The sequence below is a fragment of the Papio anubis genome, chromosome 7 (genome assembly GCF_008728515.1).
Source record: "Papio anubis isolate 15944 chromosome 7, Panubis1.0, whole genome shotgun sequence".
In the NCBI taxonomy this organism is placed as follows: domain Eukaryota; kingdom Metazoa; phylum Chordata; class Mammalia; order Primates; family Cercopithecidae; genus Papio; species Papio anubis.
The window spans coordinates 107,877,954-107,900,177 of NC_044982.1; the positions used below are offsets into that span (position 1 = coordinate 107,877,954).

Consider the following 22,224-nt stretch of genomic DNA (forward strand, 5'->3'; position numbering starts at 1 on the left):
TCTTAGTTTCAGTAATTGAGCTCAGGACATTGGAACCAGCTATTGCTCCCTAAAGGAACCGAATGTCAGCAGAGCTTGGGGGCAAGCCTGTGCCAGTCCTCCAGTCCAGCTGCCTTCAAAAGGTTGGAACTAATGAGCTTTCCCTTATTTTTCCCCAGGCTCTATGACAACTTGTCAAACTCTTGCCAGATTTTCTCTGCCTCTGGTGGACCCTCCACAAGACAGCCTTGTGGGTCTTCTCCAGAGGATTCCAGGGCGTGGGGAGAGGATGCACAAGGAAGGTTTCTAACATGGCTAAGCTAATGCGATCAGTTGCTTTTAATTCCCAGCAGAAAAACTGAGAAGTTCTGCAACTCCCTAGAAAACTGCTCTCCAACTCCCTGAAGGCTTTCCCATGTCTCCCCAACTGGGCTAGTGTATTTGCTCTTTAGTTCTATCTTCCACAGAATACTAGCTCTGGAAGGGGTCTCCCCATCACATCTTATAAGGGTAAGGACACTGTACCAAAAAAAGTGGGACAGGACTGACTCATCATCATAGTTATCAGTATATGTTTTTACCATGGCAGAGCTGTCATTTATTTAGAAAATGCAGAGCCAAAAGGATAGAGCTGAATTGAAAATAAATGGATAGTTCCTCCCCTTTAAAGGAGTTCAAAAAATTGCAGAATATGTGCTGTGAAGCAGGATCAGTTAGTCTGTCCCTCCCTTCCTCCTCCTTCCTTCTTTCCTTCCTTCCTTCCTTCCTTTATGGGTTTTTTAAATTTAATTTTATTTTATTTTATATCATTCAGCAAGCACTTGTTGAGAAACTGTCAAGTGCCTGTTTTTGTGCTAGGTAAAGCTAACCCACCGGAGGAAAGGCCACAGTATTTCCATCTGGATAAAATACATTTAACTCACTGGAGATCTTTGGGAGGGTAAATACCTATATGGAGAAAGGAGAACTAGCTGGTAAAATGTGTTTCAAATTGCTGAATTCTCCAACAGTGTCCTATATCAAAGGCAATTTTTAAAGTTTGGTCACTCTAGCCCAGGGGATAATTTTTGTCTTTGTCAATTAAAGAATAACTCAATGATAAGGAATGAAGAAATGTATTGTTCTTTCTCTTTCTAAAAGAATATCTTAGGTGGGGTACAGTGGCTCACGCCTGTAATCCCAACACTTTGGGATGCCAAGGCGGGTGATTTGCTTGAGCTCAGGAGTTCAAGGGCAGCCCGGGCAACCTGGTGAAACCCCATCTCTACCAAAAATACAAAAAAAAAAAAAAATTAGCCAGCATGGCGGCATGTGCTTGTGGTCCCAGCTACTCAGGAGGCTGAGATGGAGAGATTGCTTGAGCCTGGGAGGTGGAGGTTGCAGTGAGACAAAATCACAGCACTGCACTCCAGCCTGGGCAACAATGAGACCCTGTCTCAAAAAAAAGGAGTATCTTTAATAGGATTCCATTGGATCTGCAGCTGGGAGTAGTTCTGTGTATGTCACTATACACTGTACAGAGGACTAGGAAGACAGTGTCTCTGGGCCTCAGTTTCCCAACTGGTAATTTAAGCAAGTTGTGTTGAAGTTAGTTTCATATCTGTCGTCTTTCTTCCTCTATACTGTTACCTCCTAGAGAGGAGAGATAGATATAGTCTCATTAATTTTTGGTCCCCAAAGCTTTGATGGGGGTTGACACAAAGAAGGGGCATTCGGCATGTTCAGTGAATGAATGGCAGACGAGTGTTTCAGAGGCCCTTTCCAACAGACTTTTCCAGGACCAACAACATATGAAGTGTTCTCAAGGAAACCATCTCAACTAGGACAACAGAATGATGGACTCCAGGTAACCAACCAACATCAGAGTGACAAGGAGCCACAGTGGGCTAACCTCAGAGTAGAAGACAAGTCAAGAGTCGTCAGGGAAGATTTTCAATGCTGCTCCTCAGAAAAGTCCTTGAGACCCTGGAGAAGCCCCTCACAGGGACCACTGCACTTTCAGCATCCTGGAAGGAGAACCTAACCATCAGTGCACAGGCATGAGTGGGGCATCAGGATGGCCTCAACAAGATCCAGGCCCCTGGGGCACAGGATAAGTCAGAAAAGGGATTTCCCACTCAGTATATATTACCTCCAATATGGTAAAGGCCTACTATATAGTTAATCTCAAGAAGGAGCTAGATAAATAAAGGCGTTTCCACCCAGATAAATAAGGGCATATCCACCCATCATTGTTCTTGAGAGACTGGCTAAAGCTCATTCCTCATGGAATCCCTGTGCCCAGAGCAGGACTTCACACTTAGGATGCACTCAGTCAATGTCATTGCAGAATGAAATGAGAGGTCAACTGCACAAAGCTACAGTGTTGTTAATTAATAATTGTTAATAATTGGGAGGATGGACAAGCAGGATTATAAACATACTGCTTAAAGGCTTAGACTCTGAAATTGACCTTGCCCTGTATGCCAGATCTGTTGCTTAGTATCTGGACAACTTAAGCAAAGTATTTAACACCTTTATGGCTTGGAGAAAACAATGCTATCAACCGTGAAGGCTAAAGAAAATAATTCTGAGAGATACTTAGCTTATTGCCTTGCACATAGCATGGATTTAAAAAAAAAAAAAAAAAAAGCTACTCAGAAAACAGTAAAAGAGGAGAAAAAAAATTCTAAATGTATATGAATGGGAGATTTTGTTAAATATATTATGATACATTTGTATGATGAAATACCATGCAGCCAATCACAAAAATAAAATAGATACATATATAGATTTGGAAATAAGTCTGCAATATATTGTAAAGCTGAAAAACCACAAAATAGCTGGAGTTGAGTTTTATTTACAAATAACTTACTTGCATCAATAAAATCAAACTATTGATAACTTTTTGGGAAGGTACAGCAAGGTGCTAGGGGATGATATTTACAAGGAGTCTTTCCTTTCAGTGTAATTTCCTACACTTGATTTCTTTTTACAATAATCATGTCACAATTATGATAAGAAAAAGAAAGACTTTCTATTTGCAGGAACAAAATAGAAATTTATGCTTAATTTTTTGTCAGCTAGTAATTGTGAAGTAATTTTATCAGGTTCTAAAATGTCTGGTGGAAATTTTTATTGGAATTGCTTTGCATTTATAGATGAATTAGGCGAGAAAGTCTTCCCATCCAGGGACTTATTTTTTTAATTGTTGTTTTGTTTTTATATTCCTTCAATTTTTCTTTTCAGACTTCAATAACATTTTATACTCTTCATTTGGGCTGTAAATATGATTAATTACATTTTTCCTGAACATTTTTTCTATTTTGAATTGAATTATTTGTAAAATATATTTTCTAATTGGTTAGTCTTTACATATACATAAGTGACTTTTGTATATTTACTTCATAACTTGCAAACTTGCAGATCTCATATTAATTCTAATAACTATTCAGTAGTTTATTTTGAATTTTCAATCATGTAACCTCTGAACATTAACAAACTTGCTTCATTTACAAATATTTGGGTCACTTATTTCATTTTGTTTTCTAATTTTACTGACTAAAGTTTCTAGAACCTTAGTAAATCATGATGACAATACAGGATTTTCGTTTCTCTTTCCAGACATTAATGGAAATTCCTGTAGTGTTTTCTGGTATGTAGAATATTGACCAATATATTGAGACATAATTTTTTTTATCATATTAAGGAAATACACATTACCAATGATAATTTTGGCAGCATTTTCATCAAGAATGGGTGGTTGTTTATTAAATACTTGTTTAGCTCTTTGTTACTATCAGGTGTCTTTCCTCTTTTGATTTGTCAAAATGAAGAAATATACTAGTGCCTTTCTTACAATTGAGCTACCTATATTTTGTTATTGTTTTAAGTCCCATTAGATCACAGTATGCATCTCTTTTAATAGATAAGTGGATTGAGTTTGCTAACATTTTATTTAGGACTTTTATATCTATATTCACAAATAGGAATGGTCTGCCATCTCATTTGGGTTGTCTTAGGTTTTATAAAAAGAGCAATGAGAAGCTGGACATTTCTTTTACTTTCTGAAATAGTTTAATAGTTTAAAGTACATCTAGTCCTAAAAGCTTGAAATATTTTTTCATAAAATTTTTTGGTCCTGGCATCCCCTTTAGGTAGTTCTTTGAAACTTTTTCCATTACTTCCTTGGTTGGTCTATTTTAATTTCTAAAAAATTTCCTCTGTTAATTTTGATCACTTACATTGTCATAAAAGTACTGTTTCATCCAGATTTTCAGGTTTGTTAGTATAGAGCTGTCTATCACAGACTCACAATTTTAAATATTTTCTAAAATCTGTGCATATGCTCTCCTAACTAGTGTTCTGCATTTCTGTTGGCCTCCCCTTCTGTTTGCCTTGCTTTATCTTCACTGAGGGCTATCTGTTCTATTAGTCCTTTCCAAGGACTCATTCTTAGAAGCAGAGAAAACATCTACTTTTTGGGGTTTGATTTCCAACGTATTTATTTCTGCTTTAGCTACTTTTTTCCTTCTTGCTTTTATTTGTTTTGTTATTTTTTTCTATCTTCAAGAATTGAATATTTAGTTTCCTCAAACTTATTCTCTTTTAGAAATGATAGCATATCATGTAGTGGTGACATGTTGTAGCTTTACAGCCTAAGCAGACCTAGGTGTCAATCCCACTCCAACAATTTACTATACCTGACCTTGAAGAAATCTATTTAGCATGCAGTGGAGAGGAGGGAGGCTGGAAGAGGCTCAGCTGCAAGGCTGTAAGGAGGGCTGCTTGGGGTGTCAGGCACAGTAGACCAATTCAGCAGCCAGGGATGGGAGCAGCTTTGGGTTCTTCCCATAGGAAGTCCTCAGTAGGCAGCCTCATCATTGCTGTCTTCCTTCTCCTGCTGCTACTGCTGCTGCTGCTAAGACAGACAGATGCTGCCCAGCTGGATGGAGGGTGCACACTCTTCAAAAACAGCAGGAGGGGGAAACAAGATGGCCGACTACATGCAGCCAGGAAGTGCTGCTCCCACTGAGAGAGACCAAACTATTAAGTAAGCCACCACAATTTGGGCAGCTCTTCAAAGAGAAAAAGCCAAGGGTGGGTAGAGGTGATGCTGAAGCTGAGGCTGAAGAGGGAGGAAGCTGGGAACCCTGCAGGGGTACCCAAACGCTGTTAGGGCTAGTTCCTGGCCCAAACAGTTCCTGGGAAAGGGGTGAGTGAGGGAACTGAAGGATGCCTCACTCTTGCCACTAGCCTCTGGGATTCTAGCTACAGAGGACCCTGAATCACACAAGGATGTGGGAGCTGGAGGGGGATCTCCCCAGTGAACAGGCAAAGACAGGCCTTCGGACAGCCTGGAGCTGAGGAGTTTGTGTGCACTGGACAGCTCCAGCAGAGAGCAGTCATAGGTGGTCATCCCCCAGGACTCTCTATTCCCCTCTGGAAGGCACTGGCCCCAGCTGACCTTCCAGCCAGGAGAGAGCAGGGCTGGCTTCCCTGGGAATGATGCACACCTGTTCTGCAAGCCTTCCTACATGCCAGCCCTTCCCAGGGCTCATGCCTACCCACCCTGCAGGAGCAGGTGCACAGCACAGCCTCCTCAGCCCAGCCTGAGTGCATTCCTCCACCTGAGTACTTTCTTGGTGATCTGGAGCACATAGGATCCCCAGTGCAGCCAGAATCCAACAATGGATTCTGACAGAGCCATGGATGTCCTGGTGCCCCAGGGCTACAGTACAGCAGCTCAGGAATACAAAGCCAAGATCTGTGGTTGGCACTTGAGTGAGGGAGGATCCCCCACCCTCAGAGTGTGGCAAGGGATGAGGTTCAATCCAGAAACGGTAAAGAACATCTTCCTGTTACAACCTTTCCCAGAGGGGGCCCTGCATCCCAGAACACCTAACGAAAGAAACATGGGCACATAACTGGTGATCAAAAGGGTCTCCCCCAAGGCTCATGAGCAGACCTGGTGAAGGGGCCATTTGTCTCCACCCCCGACTGCAGAGCACACCTGTCAACATGAGGAAATACAAAAGAGTAGTGTGACTGGTTATTAGACTACCTATTGGCCATCACTCTTCCACATCATCTACTGGATCACAGACTGAGCTGCAACACCAAAAATTATCTTACTAATATATGCATCTGTGAAACCAAACACAAGAATTCACCCACACATAAAGATCCTGTACAGAGCTCCGACCCTCTGAAAACATCCAGAAACAAAGCCAACTAAGTATAATCAACTTACACCACAGTTAAAGGAACACTAACCCTTGCAGATGAGAAAGAACTAGTTACAACTCTGGCAAATTAAAAAGCCAGTGTCCCCTTACCTCCAAATGAGTCCACTAGTTCCCCAGCAATGGTTTTTTGCTCAGTCTGAAATGACTGAAATGACAGACATAGAATTCAGAATCTGGATAGCAAGGAAGCTCATTGAGATTCATGAGAAAGTTGAAGCCGCATCAATCCAGGAAATCCAGTAAAATGATACAAGAGCTGAAAGACAAAATAGCCATTTTAAGAAAGAACCAAACTGAACTTCTGGAGCTGAAAGACTCACTACAAAAATTTCATACTACAATCAGAAATATCAACAGCAGAATAGATCAAGCTGAGGAAAGACTCTCAGAGCTCTAAGACTGGTTCCTTGAATCAGCTCAATCAGATAAAGGAAAAGAAAAAAGAATTAAGAAAAATGAACAAAATCTCTAAAACATATGAGAGTATGTAAAGAGATCAAATCTACAATTCATTGGTATTCCTGAGAGAAAAGGAGAGAGAATAAGCACCTTGGAAAATATATTTGAGGATATAGTCCACAAAAATTTCTCCAATTTTGCTACAGAGGTTGATATGCAAATATGACAAATATAGAGAATCCTGGCTAGATACTACACAAGACAACCATCACCAAGACACATAGTCATCAGATTCATCAAGGTCAATGCAAACAAAAAAATATATGTATCTTAAAGGCAAATAGAGAGTAGGGTAAATCATAAACTGAAAGAACCCTATTAGGCAGCAGCAGACCTCTCAGCAGAAACCTTACAAGTCAGAAGAGATTGGGGGCCTATTTTCAGCATTCTCAAAGCAAAGAAATTCCAACCAAGAATTTCATATCCTGCCAAACTAAGCTCCATAAGTGAAGGAAAAATAAAATCATTCTCAGACTAGCAAATGCTTAATGAATTTGTTTAAACTAGACCAGCCTTACAAGAAGTCCTTACGGGAGTGCTAAACATGGAATTAAAAGGATGACACCTGCTACCACAGAAAACACACTTAAGCACATAGCTAACTAAGCTTTATAAGTGAAGCAAACTAGGCTTCATAAGTGAAAGAGAGCTAAAATTCTTCTCAGGCAAGCAAATGCTGATGGAATTTGTTTTAACTAGACCAGTCTTACATGAGATTCTTAAGGGAATACTAAACATGGAATCAAAAGAACAACACCTACTGCCACAAAACAAAAAGAAAAAGAAAAAAACAAAAAAACAAAAAAACAAAATGCACACTTAAGCACATAGCCCACAGGCACTATAAAGCAACTACACAATCAAATCTATATAACAATCAGCTAACAACATGAGGATGGGATCAAAATCATGCATATCAATACTAACCTTGTAAATGTAAATGGGCTAAATCTTCCCACTTAAAAGGCACAGAGGGGCATGCTGGATAAAAAGACAAGACCCAACCATCTATTACTTCGAAAGACCTATCTCATGTAGCTCCCGTAGACTCAAGATGAAGAAAGATATACTATGCAAATGGAAAACAAAAAAGAACAGGAGTCACTATCTTTAAAACAGACTTTAACCCAATAAAAATTAAGGGGATAATGAAGGGCATTATATAATAATAAAGGATACAATCCAACAAGAAAATTTAACTATCCTAAATATATACTGCACCCAACATTGGAGCACCCAGATTCATACAACAAGTCCTTCTTGGCCTACAAAAAGACTTAGACAACCATACAATAAAAGTGAGAGGCAACAGCACCCCACTGACAATGTTAGACAGATCATCAAGGCAGAAAACCAGTAAAGACACTCTGGACTTAAACTCAGCACTTGACCAGTTAGACCTACTAGACATCTATAGAACTCCATACAACAACCATAGAAAATATATTCTTCTCATCCACACGTGAAACATATTCTAACATAGATCACATGTTAATTCCTAAAGCAAGTCTCAATAACTTCAAATAAGTTATTGAACTCATACCAAGCACATTATCAAAGTACAGTGTAATAAAAATATAAATCAATATCAAGAAGATTTCTCAAAACTACATAAATATGTGGAAATTAAACAACTTGCTTCTGAATAACTCCTGGATGAGCACAGAAATTAAGGCAGAAATTTTAAAAACTCTTTTAAATTAATGAAAATAGGGATACAACTTACCAAAATCTCTGGGATGCAGCTAAAGTAGTGTTAGGAGGAAAGTTTAGAGCCCTAAACACCTTCATCGAGAAATCAGAAAGATCTTAAATTAACAATCTGACTTTGTACCTAAAGGAATTAGAACAAAAAAGGAACAAACTAACCCAAACACTAACAGAAGGAAAGATATAACTAAAATTAGAGAAGAACTGAATGAAATTGAGGTGCAAAATCCATATAAAAGATCAGTGAAACCAAGAATTGTTTTTTCAAGAAAATAAATAAGATTGATAGACAGCTAGCTATATTTAAAAAGAGAAGGGCTGGGCATGGTGGCTCATGCCTGTAATCCTAGCACTTTTGGAGGCTGAGGCAGGCAGATCACTTGAGGTCAGGAGTTTAAGACCAACCTGGCCAATATAGTGAAAACCCTGTCTCTACTAAAAATACAAAAATTAGCTAGGTGTGGTGGAGGGAGCCTGTAATCCCAGTTACTTGGGAGGCTGAAGTGGGAGAATCGCCTGAGCCCAGGGAGTCAAGGCTGCAGTGAGCCAGGATTGCACCACTGCACTCCAGCCTGGGCAAGAGAGTGAGACCCTGTCTCAAAAAATAAATAAATAAAAATAATTTTTAAAAAACTTTTTTAATTAAAAAAATCTTGACTTACAGTAAGAATTTACATTTTACATCACAGTACATAGATCACATAAACACATAGATCACATATACAGATGTATATGTATATATAAATAAATAAAGATGGCATTATAACTGATCTCAAAGACAAACAAACATTCCTCAGAGAATACTATGAACAAATCTATGCACACATATTAGAAAATCTGGAGGAAATAGAAAAATTCCTGGAAACACACAATCTCCAAAGATTGAATCAGGAAGAGATTGAAACTCTGAATAGACCAATATCAAGCACTGAAATTGAATCAGTAATAAGAAACCTATCAACCAAAAAAAAAAGCCCTAGACAAGATGGATTCACAGCCAAATTCTACCAGATGTACAAAGAACTGGTATCAATCCTACCAAAACTATTCCAAAAAATTGAGGAGAAGGCACTCCTCCCTAACTTATCCTATGAAGCCAGCATCAGTCTAATAGCCAAATCGGTCAGAGACACAATGAAGTAAGAAAACTCCACTCCAATATCCCTAATGAACATAGATGCAAAAATCGTCAACAAACTGAATCCAGCATATCAAAATGTTAATTCACCACGATCAAGTAGGCTTGATTCCTAGGATGCAAGATTGGTTCAGTATACTTAAATCAATAAATGTGATTTACCATATAAATAGAATTAAAAGCAAAAAAACGTAAGATCATCTCAATGGACACAGAAAAAAAAACTTCTGATAAAATTCAACATTGCTTAATAATAATAATAAACACCTAAACATGGCCAAGTGCAGTGGCTCATGCCTGTAATTCTAGCACTTTGGGAAGCCAAGAGGGGCAGATTGCTTAAGCACAGGAGTTAAAGGCCAGCCAAGACAACATAGTGAGACTTTGTTTTTACTAAAAATACAAAAACTAGGCCGAGCAAAGTGGCTCATGCTTGTAATCTCAGTGCTTTGGGAGGCTGAGGTGGGTGGATCACCTGAGGTCAGGAGTTTGACACCAGCCTGGCCAGCATGGCAAAACCCTGTCTCTACTAAAAACTGCAAAATTAGCTGGGTGTGGTGGTGCATGTCTGTAATCCCAGCTACTTGGGAGGCTGAGGCAGGAGAATAGCCTGAACCCAGGAAGTAGAGGTTGCAAGCAGCAGAGATTGAGCCACTGCACTCCAGCCTGGGTGACAAGAGTGAAACTCTGTCTAAAAAAAAAAAGAATTCAAAATACAGAAACTAACCAGTCATGGCACATGCCTGTAGTCCCAGCTACTAAGGAGGCTGAGGTGGGAAGACCACTCAGGCCCAGAATGTCAAGGTTGCAGTGAGCAATGATCGCACCTGCACTCCAGCCTGGATGATAGAGTGAGATCCTGTCTATGAAAACAAACAAACAAACAAACAAACAAAAAATCTCTCAACACACTAGGCATCTAAGGAAGATAAACTCAAAATAATAAGAGCCATCTATGACAAACCCATAGCCAATATCTTACTGAATGGGAAAAAGCTGGAACCATTCCCCTTGAGGATTGGAATAAGACGAGGATGCCCACTCTCACCACTCCTATTCAACATAGTACTGGAAGTCCTGGCCAGAGCAATCAGGCAAAAGAAAATTAGGAAAAGAAGAAGTCAAACTATCTCTCTTCGTTGTCAATATGAATCTATACTTAGAAAACCCTAGACTCCAACAAAAGGCTGCTAGAAATGATAAACGATTTTAGCAAGATTTCAGGATACAAAATCAATGTGCAAAAATCAGTAGCATTTCTATATGCCCATAATGTCCAGGCTGAGTGTCAAATCAAGAACACAATCCCACTTACAATAGCCACAAAGAAAATGAATAACGAAAGAGGTGAAAGATCTTTACAAGGAGAACTACAAAATACAGCTGAAAGAAATCAGAAATGAAACAAATAAGTGGAAAAATATTCCATGCTCATGGATTGGAAGAATCAGTATTGTTTAAATGACCATACTGATCAAAGCAATTTAAAGATTCAATGGTATTCCTATCAAACTATCAGTGTCCTTCTTCACAGAATTAGAAAAACTATTCTAAAATTCATACTAAATCAAAAAAGAACCCAAATAGCCAAGGCAATTCTGAGCAAAAAGAACAAACCCAGAGGCATCACATGACCCAATTTCACACTATACTATAAGGCTACAGTAACCAAAACGGCATGGCACTGGTATAGAAAATGACACATAGACCAAAGAAATGAAATACAAAACTCAGAAATAAAACTGTACCCCTACAACCATCGGATCTTCAACAATGCCAACAAAAACCGGTAATGAGGAAAGGACTCCCTATTTAATAAATGTTTCTGGATAAACTGGCTAGCCATATGCTGAAGAATGAAACCAGAACCTTACCTTTCACCATATACAAAAACTAACTCAAGATGGATTAAAGGCTTAAATATAAGATCTCAAACTATAAAAATCCTAGAGGAAAACTTAAGAAGTATCCTTATCAACATCTGCTTTGGCAAATAATTTTTGGCTAAGTCCCCAAAACCAATTGCAACAAAAACAAAAATCGACAATTCCAGATGTTGTTTTGAAATCAGTGTAACTGTGGTATTGCTAGAGGCTGCAGAGTTCATCTGGGCCAATTGAGTCATGCCTGGGTGCAGGGCCACTCTGGCGAGTGTAGGCAAGGAGGGAGGCAGTCAGGGCATGGACTAAAGTGTCCCTGCAAGAAGGGAAAAGTGAGTGGGCTATTGAGTACTCTGAGCTTCTCCAGAAAGGATATGAGGACCTGCTGACCTGGCACCTTTGATTGCAGGACTTGCTTAGACAAATGAAATCCTCCCTTGCTTAGAATTCACTCTTGGATCTTTAAGGATCACTTGTGCTCCTTAAAAAAAAGAACAAGAGATCTCAGGTTCTGAATTGGACAATGACCCTCTCTGTTGTCCCAGTTCATCCCTGCCTCAAACTTGACTCCACTGTGCTCATCACCTCTTCCGCCACTCCCAGCAAATTCTTCCAAGCCCCTGTGAGCTCCTACAAGCCGCTGCGAGCCCATATCCCTCTGCCCATTCCCACCTCTTACCACCATCCAGACTGGTTTCCTGGAATATCCTGCTTTCAACAGCCACCTCCCCCAAGATGCCCCTCCCCACACTGTCTGTCTTCTCCAGTGTACCCATGATTTCCCTGACATGTCTGTGCCTGCACTTTGGCCACATCAGAAATAAGAATGATCTGGTTTGTCCCTGTCTCCATCATTATCCTCTGAGCACCGTCAACTATAACTCTTGCACACTGTCTAGCACATTGAAGGGACTCCATAAATGTGATTGAATTCATTGAGTGCTTAATTCCTCAGAATTAGTGGCCCCATGCTAAAATAGAGATAATAATCATCATAATATCTATCAAGCAATTACTGTTCTGTTTTAGGTGAATTTTCTCATGTAAGTGCCTATAATATTATCCTTGTAAAATCTATATGAGATATATACTATTTTTAACATTCTCCATTTAACGGGTGAGAAAACTGAGGCACAGAGAAGTAAAGCGAATTGTCTAGGATTACACAGCTAGTAACTGAGAAAGTCAGACCACAACCTAGGCAGTCAGATTAATGAGCCCACACCCTAACCCCTGTGCCATATTGCCCTTCAGAAATAGCAATATTCCTATTATTATATTATTATATGTATATTATATTATTATATGTATATTGGATAATATGCATCATTAACGTATTATACTACCTTCCTCCCAAGGTTTGGGGGAAAAGGAGACAACGAGATAAGTGTTGTGAAAACATCTTAAAACCAAAATACAGACCGGGTGCAGTGGGTGGCTCACACCAGTAATCCAAGCACTTTGGGAGGCCAAGGCGGGCAGATCACTTGAGGTCAGGAGTTTGAAACCAGCTCAGCCAACATGGTGAAACCCCATCTCTACTAAAAATATTTTAAAAATTAGCTGGGCATGGTGGTGAGAACCTGTAATCCCAGCTACTCTGGAGGCTGAGGCAGGAGAATCGCTTGAACCTGGGAGGCAGAGGTTACAGTGAGCTGAGATCATGCCACCTAATTAAGCTAATGAGCTTCTCCACAGCAAAAGAAACTATCAACAGAGTAAAAAGACAACCTACAGAATGACAGAAAATATTCACAACCTGTGCATCTGACAAAGTTCTACTATCCAGAAACTATAAGGAACTTGAACAAATCAACAAGCAAAAACCAAATAACCCCATTAAAAATGGGCAAAAGACATGAACAGACACTTTTTGAAAGAAGACATACTAGCAGCCAAGAAATATATGAAAAAATGCTCATCATCAGTAATCATTAGATAAATTCAAATAAAAATCATGAGATATCATCTCACACCAGTCAGAATGACAATTATTAAAAAGTCAAGACAATAGATGCTGGTGAGGTTGCAGAGAAAAGGGAATGCTTATACACTGTTGATGGGAATGTAAACTAGTTCAGTCACTATGGAAAGCAGTTTGGAGATTTCTCAAAGAACGTAAGGCAGAGCTATCATTCGACCCATCAATCCCGTTACTGCATATATACCCAAAGAAAACCAGATCATTATACCAAAAAAAAAACAAAAAAAAAAAAAACAAAAAGAAACACATGCACTCGTATGTTCATTGAGGGACTATTCACAATAGCAAAGACATGGAATCAACCTAGATACCTGATAACGGTGGAGTAAAGAAAATGTGGTACATATCACCATGAAATACTATGCAGCCATAAAATAGAATGAAATCATGTCCTTTGCAGCAACATGGATGGAGCTAGAGACCATACATAATCCTAAGCAAATTAACATAGAAACAGAAAACCAAATACCTCATGTTCTCAGTTGTAAGTAGGAGCTAAAGATTGGTCACATATTAACATAAACATGGAAACAACAGACACTGTGGGTGGGTGGGTGGGAGGTGGGGTGTGGGTTAAAAAAAATACATATGGGGTATCATGCTCACTACCTAGTTGTAATATACCCATGTAACAAACCTGCATATGTACCCACTATATCTAAAATAAAGTTGAAATTTTAAAAAATCTACTTAGTCTTTTTGTGACCCACTTTTTAAATATCTGTAAGATGGGGATGATTAGCCATCTCACAGCAACATTGTGATTATAAATTGAAATATTGGATGTAAATTTCTGGGTGTTTTTTTTTGGTTTTTTTGTTTTTGTTTTTGTTTTTTTGAGACAGAGTCTGGCTGGAGTGCACTGGCACAATCTCGGCTCACTGCAAGCTCTGCCTCCCGGGTTCACGCCATTCTCCTTCCTCAACCTCCCCAGTAGCTGGGACCATAGGCGCCCGCCACCACGCCCAGCTAATTTTTTGTATTTTTTTTTAGTAGAAATGGGGTTTCACCGTGTTAGCCAGGATGGTATCAATCTCCTGACCTCGTGATCCGCCCGCCTCGGCCTCCCAAAGTATTGAGATTACAGGCATGAGCCACCACGCCCGGCCTGGATGTAAATTTCTTAGCATGGTTTGTTGGGTGGTTTTTATTGTCACCATGTCATCATCATCATCATTATTTAAAGCCAGAAATTCTCTTCTGAACATCCTTTTGGCCACAACCCAGGAATTTTGAAATACAATATTCTAATTGTTATTTTAAGAATGGTCTGCAATTGCAGTTTTGATTCCCAATTTAAACTCAGTTCTTCAGGAGATTTTTGTTGTTATTGTTAATTTCATGTGGTTAAATTTCCCAGATTTAGTCTTGCTGTTCTTATAATTCTGTATTAGAAAATTCCAGTTTAATTGCATCGTGCCACAGGATGTGTCTTAGATATTTTTATTTGTTGGAATTCATTGAGGTTTATTTGTTAGCCAGTATACGATGTGATTAAATGTTTTATGTGTTCTGTGCACATTTGAAAAGAATGATTATTCTCTGCTTTGAGTTTCAAATATTTATATTTTCAACTGTGATATTAAAATGCAGTCATTATGGTCGACAAAGAACTGCATATATGATAGTGGTCCCATAAGATTAAAATACCGTTATTTTTACTGTACCTTTTGTTTACAAATATTCAGATACACAAATACTTAGTACTGTGTTACAATTGCCTGCAATAACATGCTATACAGGTTTGTAGACTAGAAGCGGTAGGCTATACCATATAGCCTTGGGGTGTAGTAGACTATTCCATCCAGGTCTGTTTAAGTACACTATGTAACATTTGTACAATGATGAAATTTCTCAGAACTTATCTCCATTGCCATGCAACACATGACTGCATACATATGTAAGCACATATTCAATCTTGTAAGTCATAGAATTCAAGCTCTTTAGGTACATTTTGTCTAATTAATCTGAAGAAGTCTTACAGTGGTGTACATTGAATTCTAACACTGTATTTGGAGTATATCTCTAATTTTTTTGTTTTACATATTTCAATGCCTTTATGCTTACCCAAAGTTTTCTGATTTTAATGCCTTCATCGAGTGTTCTTTTTATCATTTTGTAAAAAGTAATTCTTGATCTATTTAATAGTTGCCTCAATTTTTATTTTGTCTGAAAAAATTCACACTGACACCTCACTTTCTTTTAATGTGCATTTGCACAGTATTTTCCCATCCCTTTTTTTGTAACTTTATGTGATTAAGTTTTAAATGTGTCTCTTGAAAGTGGGATATAGTTGGACTGGGGAGAGAGAGTTTGTTTCCTTAGGCTTTTCTTCTTTCCCTTTTGTAAACTGAATCTGAGAGTCTCTTTTATTTTAATGTGTAATCTTACTACAGAACTTAATTAATTCATCTTTCTTCTCACATGTTTTGTTTTTCTTATTACAGCTTCTTAATTATTCCTTTTCTTGTTTTCCAGTCAATTTATTCACACTTTCTTTTCCTTCTTAATGAATCATTGTTTTCATTCATTTTATTTGATATTACTGGTGGCTATGTAAAGAATTTTTCAAAGCAATATTTGAGCCTGTATTTTTCCTCTTCATCGATTGCAAGAATGGCACTATCTAATGCCTCTTCCCTATGCAAGAGGTGAGGTGCTAGGTGCTCTCAGAGCGATTGACTATTTAGGGGACATCATATATCATTATATATCATCTCTCAAGTTTTTTTGTTTTGTTTTGTTTTGTTTTGTTTTGTTTTTGTGACGGAATCTTGCTCTGTGGCCTAGACTGGAGTGCAATGGCATGATCTCGGCTCACTGCAACCTCCACCTCCTAGATTCAAGCCATTCTCCTGCCTTAGCCTCCCGAGTATCTGGGATTACAGGCATGTGCCACCATGCCCGGCTAATTTTTGTATTTTTAGTACAGACGGGGTTTCACCAGGTTGGCCAGGCTGGTCTCTAACTCCTGACCTCAAATGATCCACCCACCTTGGCCTCCCAAAGTGCTGGGATTACAAGTGTGAGCCACCACACCCAGCCTAAGATTATTTTTATCATTTGCTTTATTTCAAAATCTTATTAACAACCATCACTGAGACTTAACTTAAAGTTTGTCTTGTTTTGTGACCTGACTGTCAATTTTTTTATCATCATGGTCTGCTCCCCCAACCCCTCCAGGCTCTTGCTCTGCCCTATCTTGAACTGCATTCTAGTACAGCACTAAACCTTTTCAGTCCCCTGAATGTCCCATGCACTCTCTAGCTTCCAGGACTTGGTGCAGGCAGCTTCCAATGCCTTCCAAACTTTCTATAGTCCTTGATGATGCTAAATTTTCATCACTCTTCAAACCCTGTTTTTGGATAATACTTCTTTAAAATGAAACCACATACCAATACAGACCCCCAGTGCTGTCTGTGCTCTGAGAACAGGTTCTTCGGCTACCAAAGCACTCATCTGATGCTACTGCAGTGGCTTCCGTCACCATTGGTCATGTCTACTGAACTCTAAGCTCCCTGAGGGCAGACTATGTCTGTCATATTTCAAGTTGATCCATGAGGCCTAGCATGGTGAATGGCCTTTATCAATTGCTCAGTAAATCTTTGTTGAATGACTAAGGATGATTACATTTAATGTTTGAAGGTGTTCTCTGGCCAAATAAAATATACAAAATAAGAAAAGACATTTTACATATCGTACAAAACCTTTGCTTGGGCTAACTCTTTGGGGGAACTAATAGTTCACTTAGTAACACCATCTCTGATTCAAATCTGATGAATTGCCCATGCTTATTTGCCTTATGTTGTAACTGATCATCAAGATATATGGAATACTGTTGAGGCATGGAGAAGAATGAGGTTAAAGATTTTATTTTATAGTAAAGATTAAAATACAAAGTGGCAATATAATAAATTGGTAATAAATTTGTATACACCACTTAACTACAACCTAAAAAGAAAAACAGGGAAAAACAAAAACAAAAACCACGAACTTAAAACAAAGAAACCCAAAATATGATCTGCCTACTGGGAGAAATAGAATAGAAGCCGGAAAGCAGCTCAAAAAGTTGTTCGTGGATGCACAACTAAGATCTCCTTCCTGGGAAACTAAGGGCAGGGGCATTAAATTAACATCTAGTGATCTCTAAATAGAACTGGGAGGAGATTCAAAGAAATGCAAAATAACAGCTATAGAGCATTATAGAGTCTTTGGCCTGAAAGAACTTTTCAGATTTTGATGGTCCAACTGCTGTATGTTGGGGGGGTGTGGGTATGTGTGCATACATGTGTGTGGGTGTATGTGTGATTGTTTTGGTTTGGGTTTTGGTAAGAAGTTATATATCATTTAAGATTATTTGTAGCTATATTTCTCTTTTTCACCACACATACACACACACACAGAGAGACACACACACACACTTTTATTTTCTGCTTCTGACAACTAGCTCAATGCAGGGGACACATTGTCCAGCCATTGCTTCAGTAAATGTGACAGGTATCCTGTGTTCTCAGCAACTGCTGCAGGATTCTCTGGTATCTGCAGTTTGGCTACAACTACCCTTGGAGAATGAGAAGGAAGGAAGAGAGAGAAGGCGCATAAGACTGGGCCACCTGACCACCTTCTCCAACCCTCACCATTGCTCAAGGCTCTCTTAATACATTTATGAGGAGGTAAGTACAGAAAAAAAGAGAGATCAGCTTATGGCTGACTCAGGCCTGAAATCCTTGCCTTGGATAATGGGGAGAAGGCCATCTTTTTGAAAGAGAAGATCAGGAATATTTCAGTTACAATACTCTCCTGACACATTTTCACCATCCCAAACTCCACCCAGTGTTCTACAGAACTATTTATGAAACTTTTAAAATCTTGACCTAGGCTAGGCATGGTGGCTCACGACTTTAATTCCAGCACTTTTGGAGATTGAGGCAAGCAGATCACTCAAGCTCAAGAGTTTGAGACCAGCCTGGCCAACATGGCAAAAAACCTCATCTCTAATAAAACTACGAAAAATTATCCAGATGTGGTGGCATATGCCTGTAGTCCCAGCTACTCGGGAGGCTGAAGTGGGAGAATCACCTGAGCCCACGGAGTCAAGGCTGCAGTGAGCTGGAATTGCACCACTGCACTCCAGCCTGGGCAACAAAGTGAGACCCTGTTTCAAAAAATAAATAAATAGAGAAATAAATAAAAATAATTTTTAAAGAATTTTAAAAATTAAAAAATCTCAACTTACAGTAAGAATTTACATTTTACATCATAGTACATGGATCACATAAACACACATAAGACTTATATGTATACATAAATAAATATATATAACTAAAAAGTTTCATGAAACAATACCTTTACTATGGTATAATAAAAATAATATAAAATACCTTTGCTATGAAAAAGATAATATACAATATGATTTTGCTAAGAGCCTTATGCAATCTGATATATGCCATTATTTTTTTGTTTTAGAAAAAGGAAGTTGGTTCCAACCCACTAAATTGATTTTTAGTCCTCACTAGTGGGTCATGCTTGAAAATCACTACTTTTAAGTTTTCTCTGATTTTTTATAGCAATTCCATATGGGATATTTGTTTTGATTCCTCATTTAGCTCCCATCTTTGAGCCAGTGAATCTTTTCATATGTACATTGATTTTGCCGCATTTGCATTTGATCAGCCCTACTCAAGAGGTCGGTGCTTACTCAGATTTGGGAGCTGGGATGGGTTCTGAAATTCCTCATTGGAATCTTTCATATGCTGATGCCAGACTGCAGAAAGGGCTTAGATTTCCTGTGGCTTTTCTTTGGGTGAGAGGTGCAGTGAGCAGCAGGGAAGGTGCACCATTCCCCAGCATCCAAGCTCTCAGGGGAGCCTTGGACCTTTTGAAGGGATGTTTGTAGGTGACCGCCTCCTATTGGCTGAACGAGGTAGCCATGTCTTAACTGCTGTAATTGTCCACTGAAGGAGCATTTCCATCCCAGCTGCACATGCCAAGACTAAGCCAGGGGCAAGACCAATGGAGATCTCCACGCTGAATGGTCCCCAGCATCGGGTCACTGTCCAGCATTACCAGTTGTTCCCACTCAAAGCAAACCCCTCCAGCATCTCCAGATGTGGCAAGAACAGCACCTCCCTGATGATGGGCTCTGCCCTTCCACCCAGTGTCCTGCATATCCACCTGAGACATCCACTGAGACTTCTCAGTGTTTCTGGCATATGCTGAGCAACCCTCTCTAGTTTACAAGACTGACATAGAGTTGTCCTTATTTCAACAGGAATTCAAAAGAAGAACTTGAAGTAAATTCCTGATTTCAAGCTGCCTTCCTAGCTAACCAAAACTCCAAGTTCTTGGAACTATTTGTTTATTTTGCCCCAGTGCCTATTTTCTCCCCATGTTTATGAGCATGTTGCTATTCACAATGAATTGCTTTTCAATAGCAAAATGTAACCTATATATGAAAATGTATTACCAACTCAAATACACAATACAAATGTATACATGTATTTTTTTGAGATGGAGTCTCCCTCTGTCACCCAGGCTGGAGTGCACTGGCATGATCTTGGCTCACTGCAGTCTCCGCCTCCTGGGTTCAAGCGATTCTCCTGCCTCAGCCTCTTGAGTAGCTGGGATTACAGGCATGTGCCACCACGCCTGGCTAATTTTCGAATTTTTAGTACAAACAGGGTTTCACCATGTTGGCCAGGTTGATCAGGAACTCCTGACCTCAAGTGATCTGCCCGCCTCGACAGTGGGCGTGAGCCACTGTGCCCAGCCTGCACAATACAAATTTAAGGTATTACAAGTTGAGTTTCCTGATTCAAAAATCTGACATCCAAAATGCTCCAAAATTTGAAAATTTTTAAGCACCCACATGACACTCAAAGGAGATGCTCCCTGGAGACTTTGGATGTTGGATTTTCAGATTGGAGATGCTGAAGCAAGGCTAAGAATATAATGCAAATATTGCAAAATCCATAAAAATGCGAAACCCAAAACACTTCTAGTTCCAAACATTTTGGATAAAAGATATTCAACCTGTATTGCTATTGTTAAAGCTGTTATTGTTGATGTTGTTCATTTATTTATACAATAAACATTTTCTGAGATTTGTTGTGTGCCAGGCACTTATGATACAAAGGATGAAGATAGTCCTTTACAACCTACTGGAGAAGATAGATGTGTAAATTGATAATATTCCTAGTGTGGGAAGTTCCATAAGAAAGGTTTAAATAAAGTACCCCCTTCTGAAGTGACTTTACAAATGGCCACATCAGGAGCTAACTCATGAGCTAGGGCTTGAAAGCTGAATGAGCGTTTTGAGGTGAAGAGACCCTTCTGTATTTGGGTCACAGCAAATGTCTTCAGGGCAGTGGAGCCTGGAGCATGAGCAGAGAGGAGAGAAATGAATAGCCAATTCAGGCCAATTAGGGAATGAGGACCTTCTCCTACTGGTGAATAGATTTCTTCTCTCTTTCTTTCTTTCTTCCTTCCTTCCTTCCTTCCTTCCTTCCTTCCTTCCTTCCTTCCTTCCTTCCTTCCTCCCTCCCTCCCTCCCTCCCTCCCTCCCTCCCTCCCTTCCTTCCTTCTTTCTTTCTCTGAGAAGAAGTCTGGCGCTGTTGCCCAGGCTAGAGTGCCGTGGCAGGATCTCAGCTCACCACAACCTCCGCCTCCTGGGTTCAAGCGATTCTCCTGCCTCAGCCTCCAGAGTAGCTGGGATTACAGGCACATTCCATCATGCTTGGGTAATTTTTGGTATTTTTAATAGAGACAGGCTTTCACCATGTTAGCCAGGCTGGTCTCAAACTACCTTCCTCAGGTGATGCACACACCTTGGCCTCCCGAAGTGCTGGGATTACAGGCGTGAGCCACTGTGCTGGCCAGTAGATTTCAATTCAAAGTGTACCTCCCTCCCTCTCACTCCTATACCCCTGGGCCACTGCTGGGAAACAGAAAGTTGGAGGGGTTCACAAAAGGGCAGGTCTCAAGGTCCTGGTCTGCCTCTGCCAAAATAATTCTGCCTTAACTGATTATATATGAGTTTTCATGATAGATTTTAATTCTAAAAAGGTTTCCATGAATACAAAAAAATAGAAAATAATAATTCTATAGTTAATTGCATCCAATGGAGATTTTTTTTACCCTATGGATATATGACCATCTTTCTGTTTAGGAAACTTAAAGTATTTATTGAGGCATGCCACAAAGCCAGTAAGAGCATGGATTTTGCAGTCAGACAGGCTGGGTTTGGGTCCTGGGAATGTCTAGCTGAGTGGTCCTGTGCAAGCCTCCTCACCTCTCGGTTTGGGAATATACTCCCTAAGCTCCAGGTTGTTGTAAGGTTTAAATGAAATGAGATACGTGAATATTTTAGCATGGTGCCTGGGGCATGAAGAGTGGCTAGGAAATGGTTGGGGTACTAAGTTTTATTAAAAAGACTCACTGGAGATTGAATAAATGAATAGTAGGGGCTTCGAGGGTCTGACCCACCTGACGGCTCATGCCCACGCCATATCTGCAGCAGGGGAGGTGCCTTCTACTATGTTCATAAATGTTGACCATCACTTAACTTCAGGGTAAAGAAGGAGAACAGTGAGGAGGAAAAAGACTGAATGGTCTTCTTCTTCCAGGGGAAACTGGAGAAATAGGAAGGGGAGTCACAGAGATGGCAGCTCCCAGGCTGCTTCCAGGAACCCGGTGGGAGCTTGAACTGGCCTCCTGGGACAAAGGAGTTGTCTTTGTGTCGCTCAGCCTGAAGTGGGACGATTTCACCTGACAAGGGCAGGAGGAGCAGATGCTCCCCTGTATTCCCCAGGGAACCTCTATTCTTGTGCTGTTTCCACTACCAGACCT

The 22,224-nt window shown here is 39.7% G+C and overlaps 1 protein-coding gene across 8 annotated transcripts in view; it reads right to left on the reverse strand.

Annotated features, from left to right (window-relative positions):
- IL16 (interleukin 16) overlaps positions 1 to 22,224 on the reverse strand; it is a 130,070-nt gene that overhangs the window by 91,921 nt on the left and 15,925 nt on the right. Inside the window, exon 2 of one of the 8 annotated variants that reach the window (XM_017960864.3) lies at positions 6,297 to 6,462. The exons of the other annotated variants lie outside the window; for them this stretch is intronic. The gene's annotated coding sequence lies outside the window, so the exon portion shown is untranslated. The remainder of the gene's footprint in view (positions 1 to 6,296; positions 6,463 to 22,224) is intronic. 8 annotated transcript variants of the gene reach the window in all.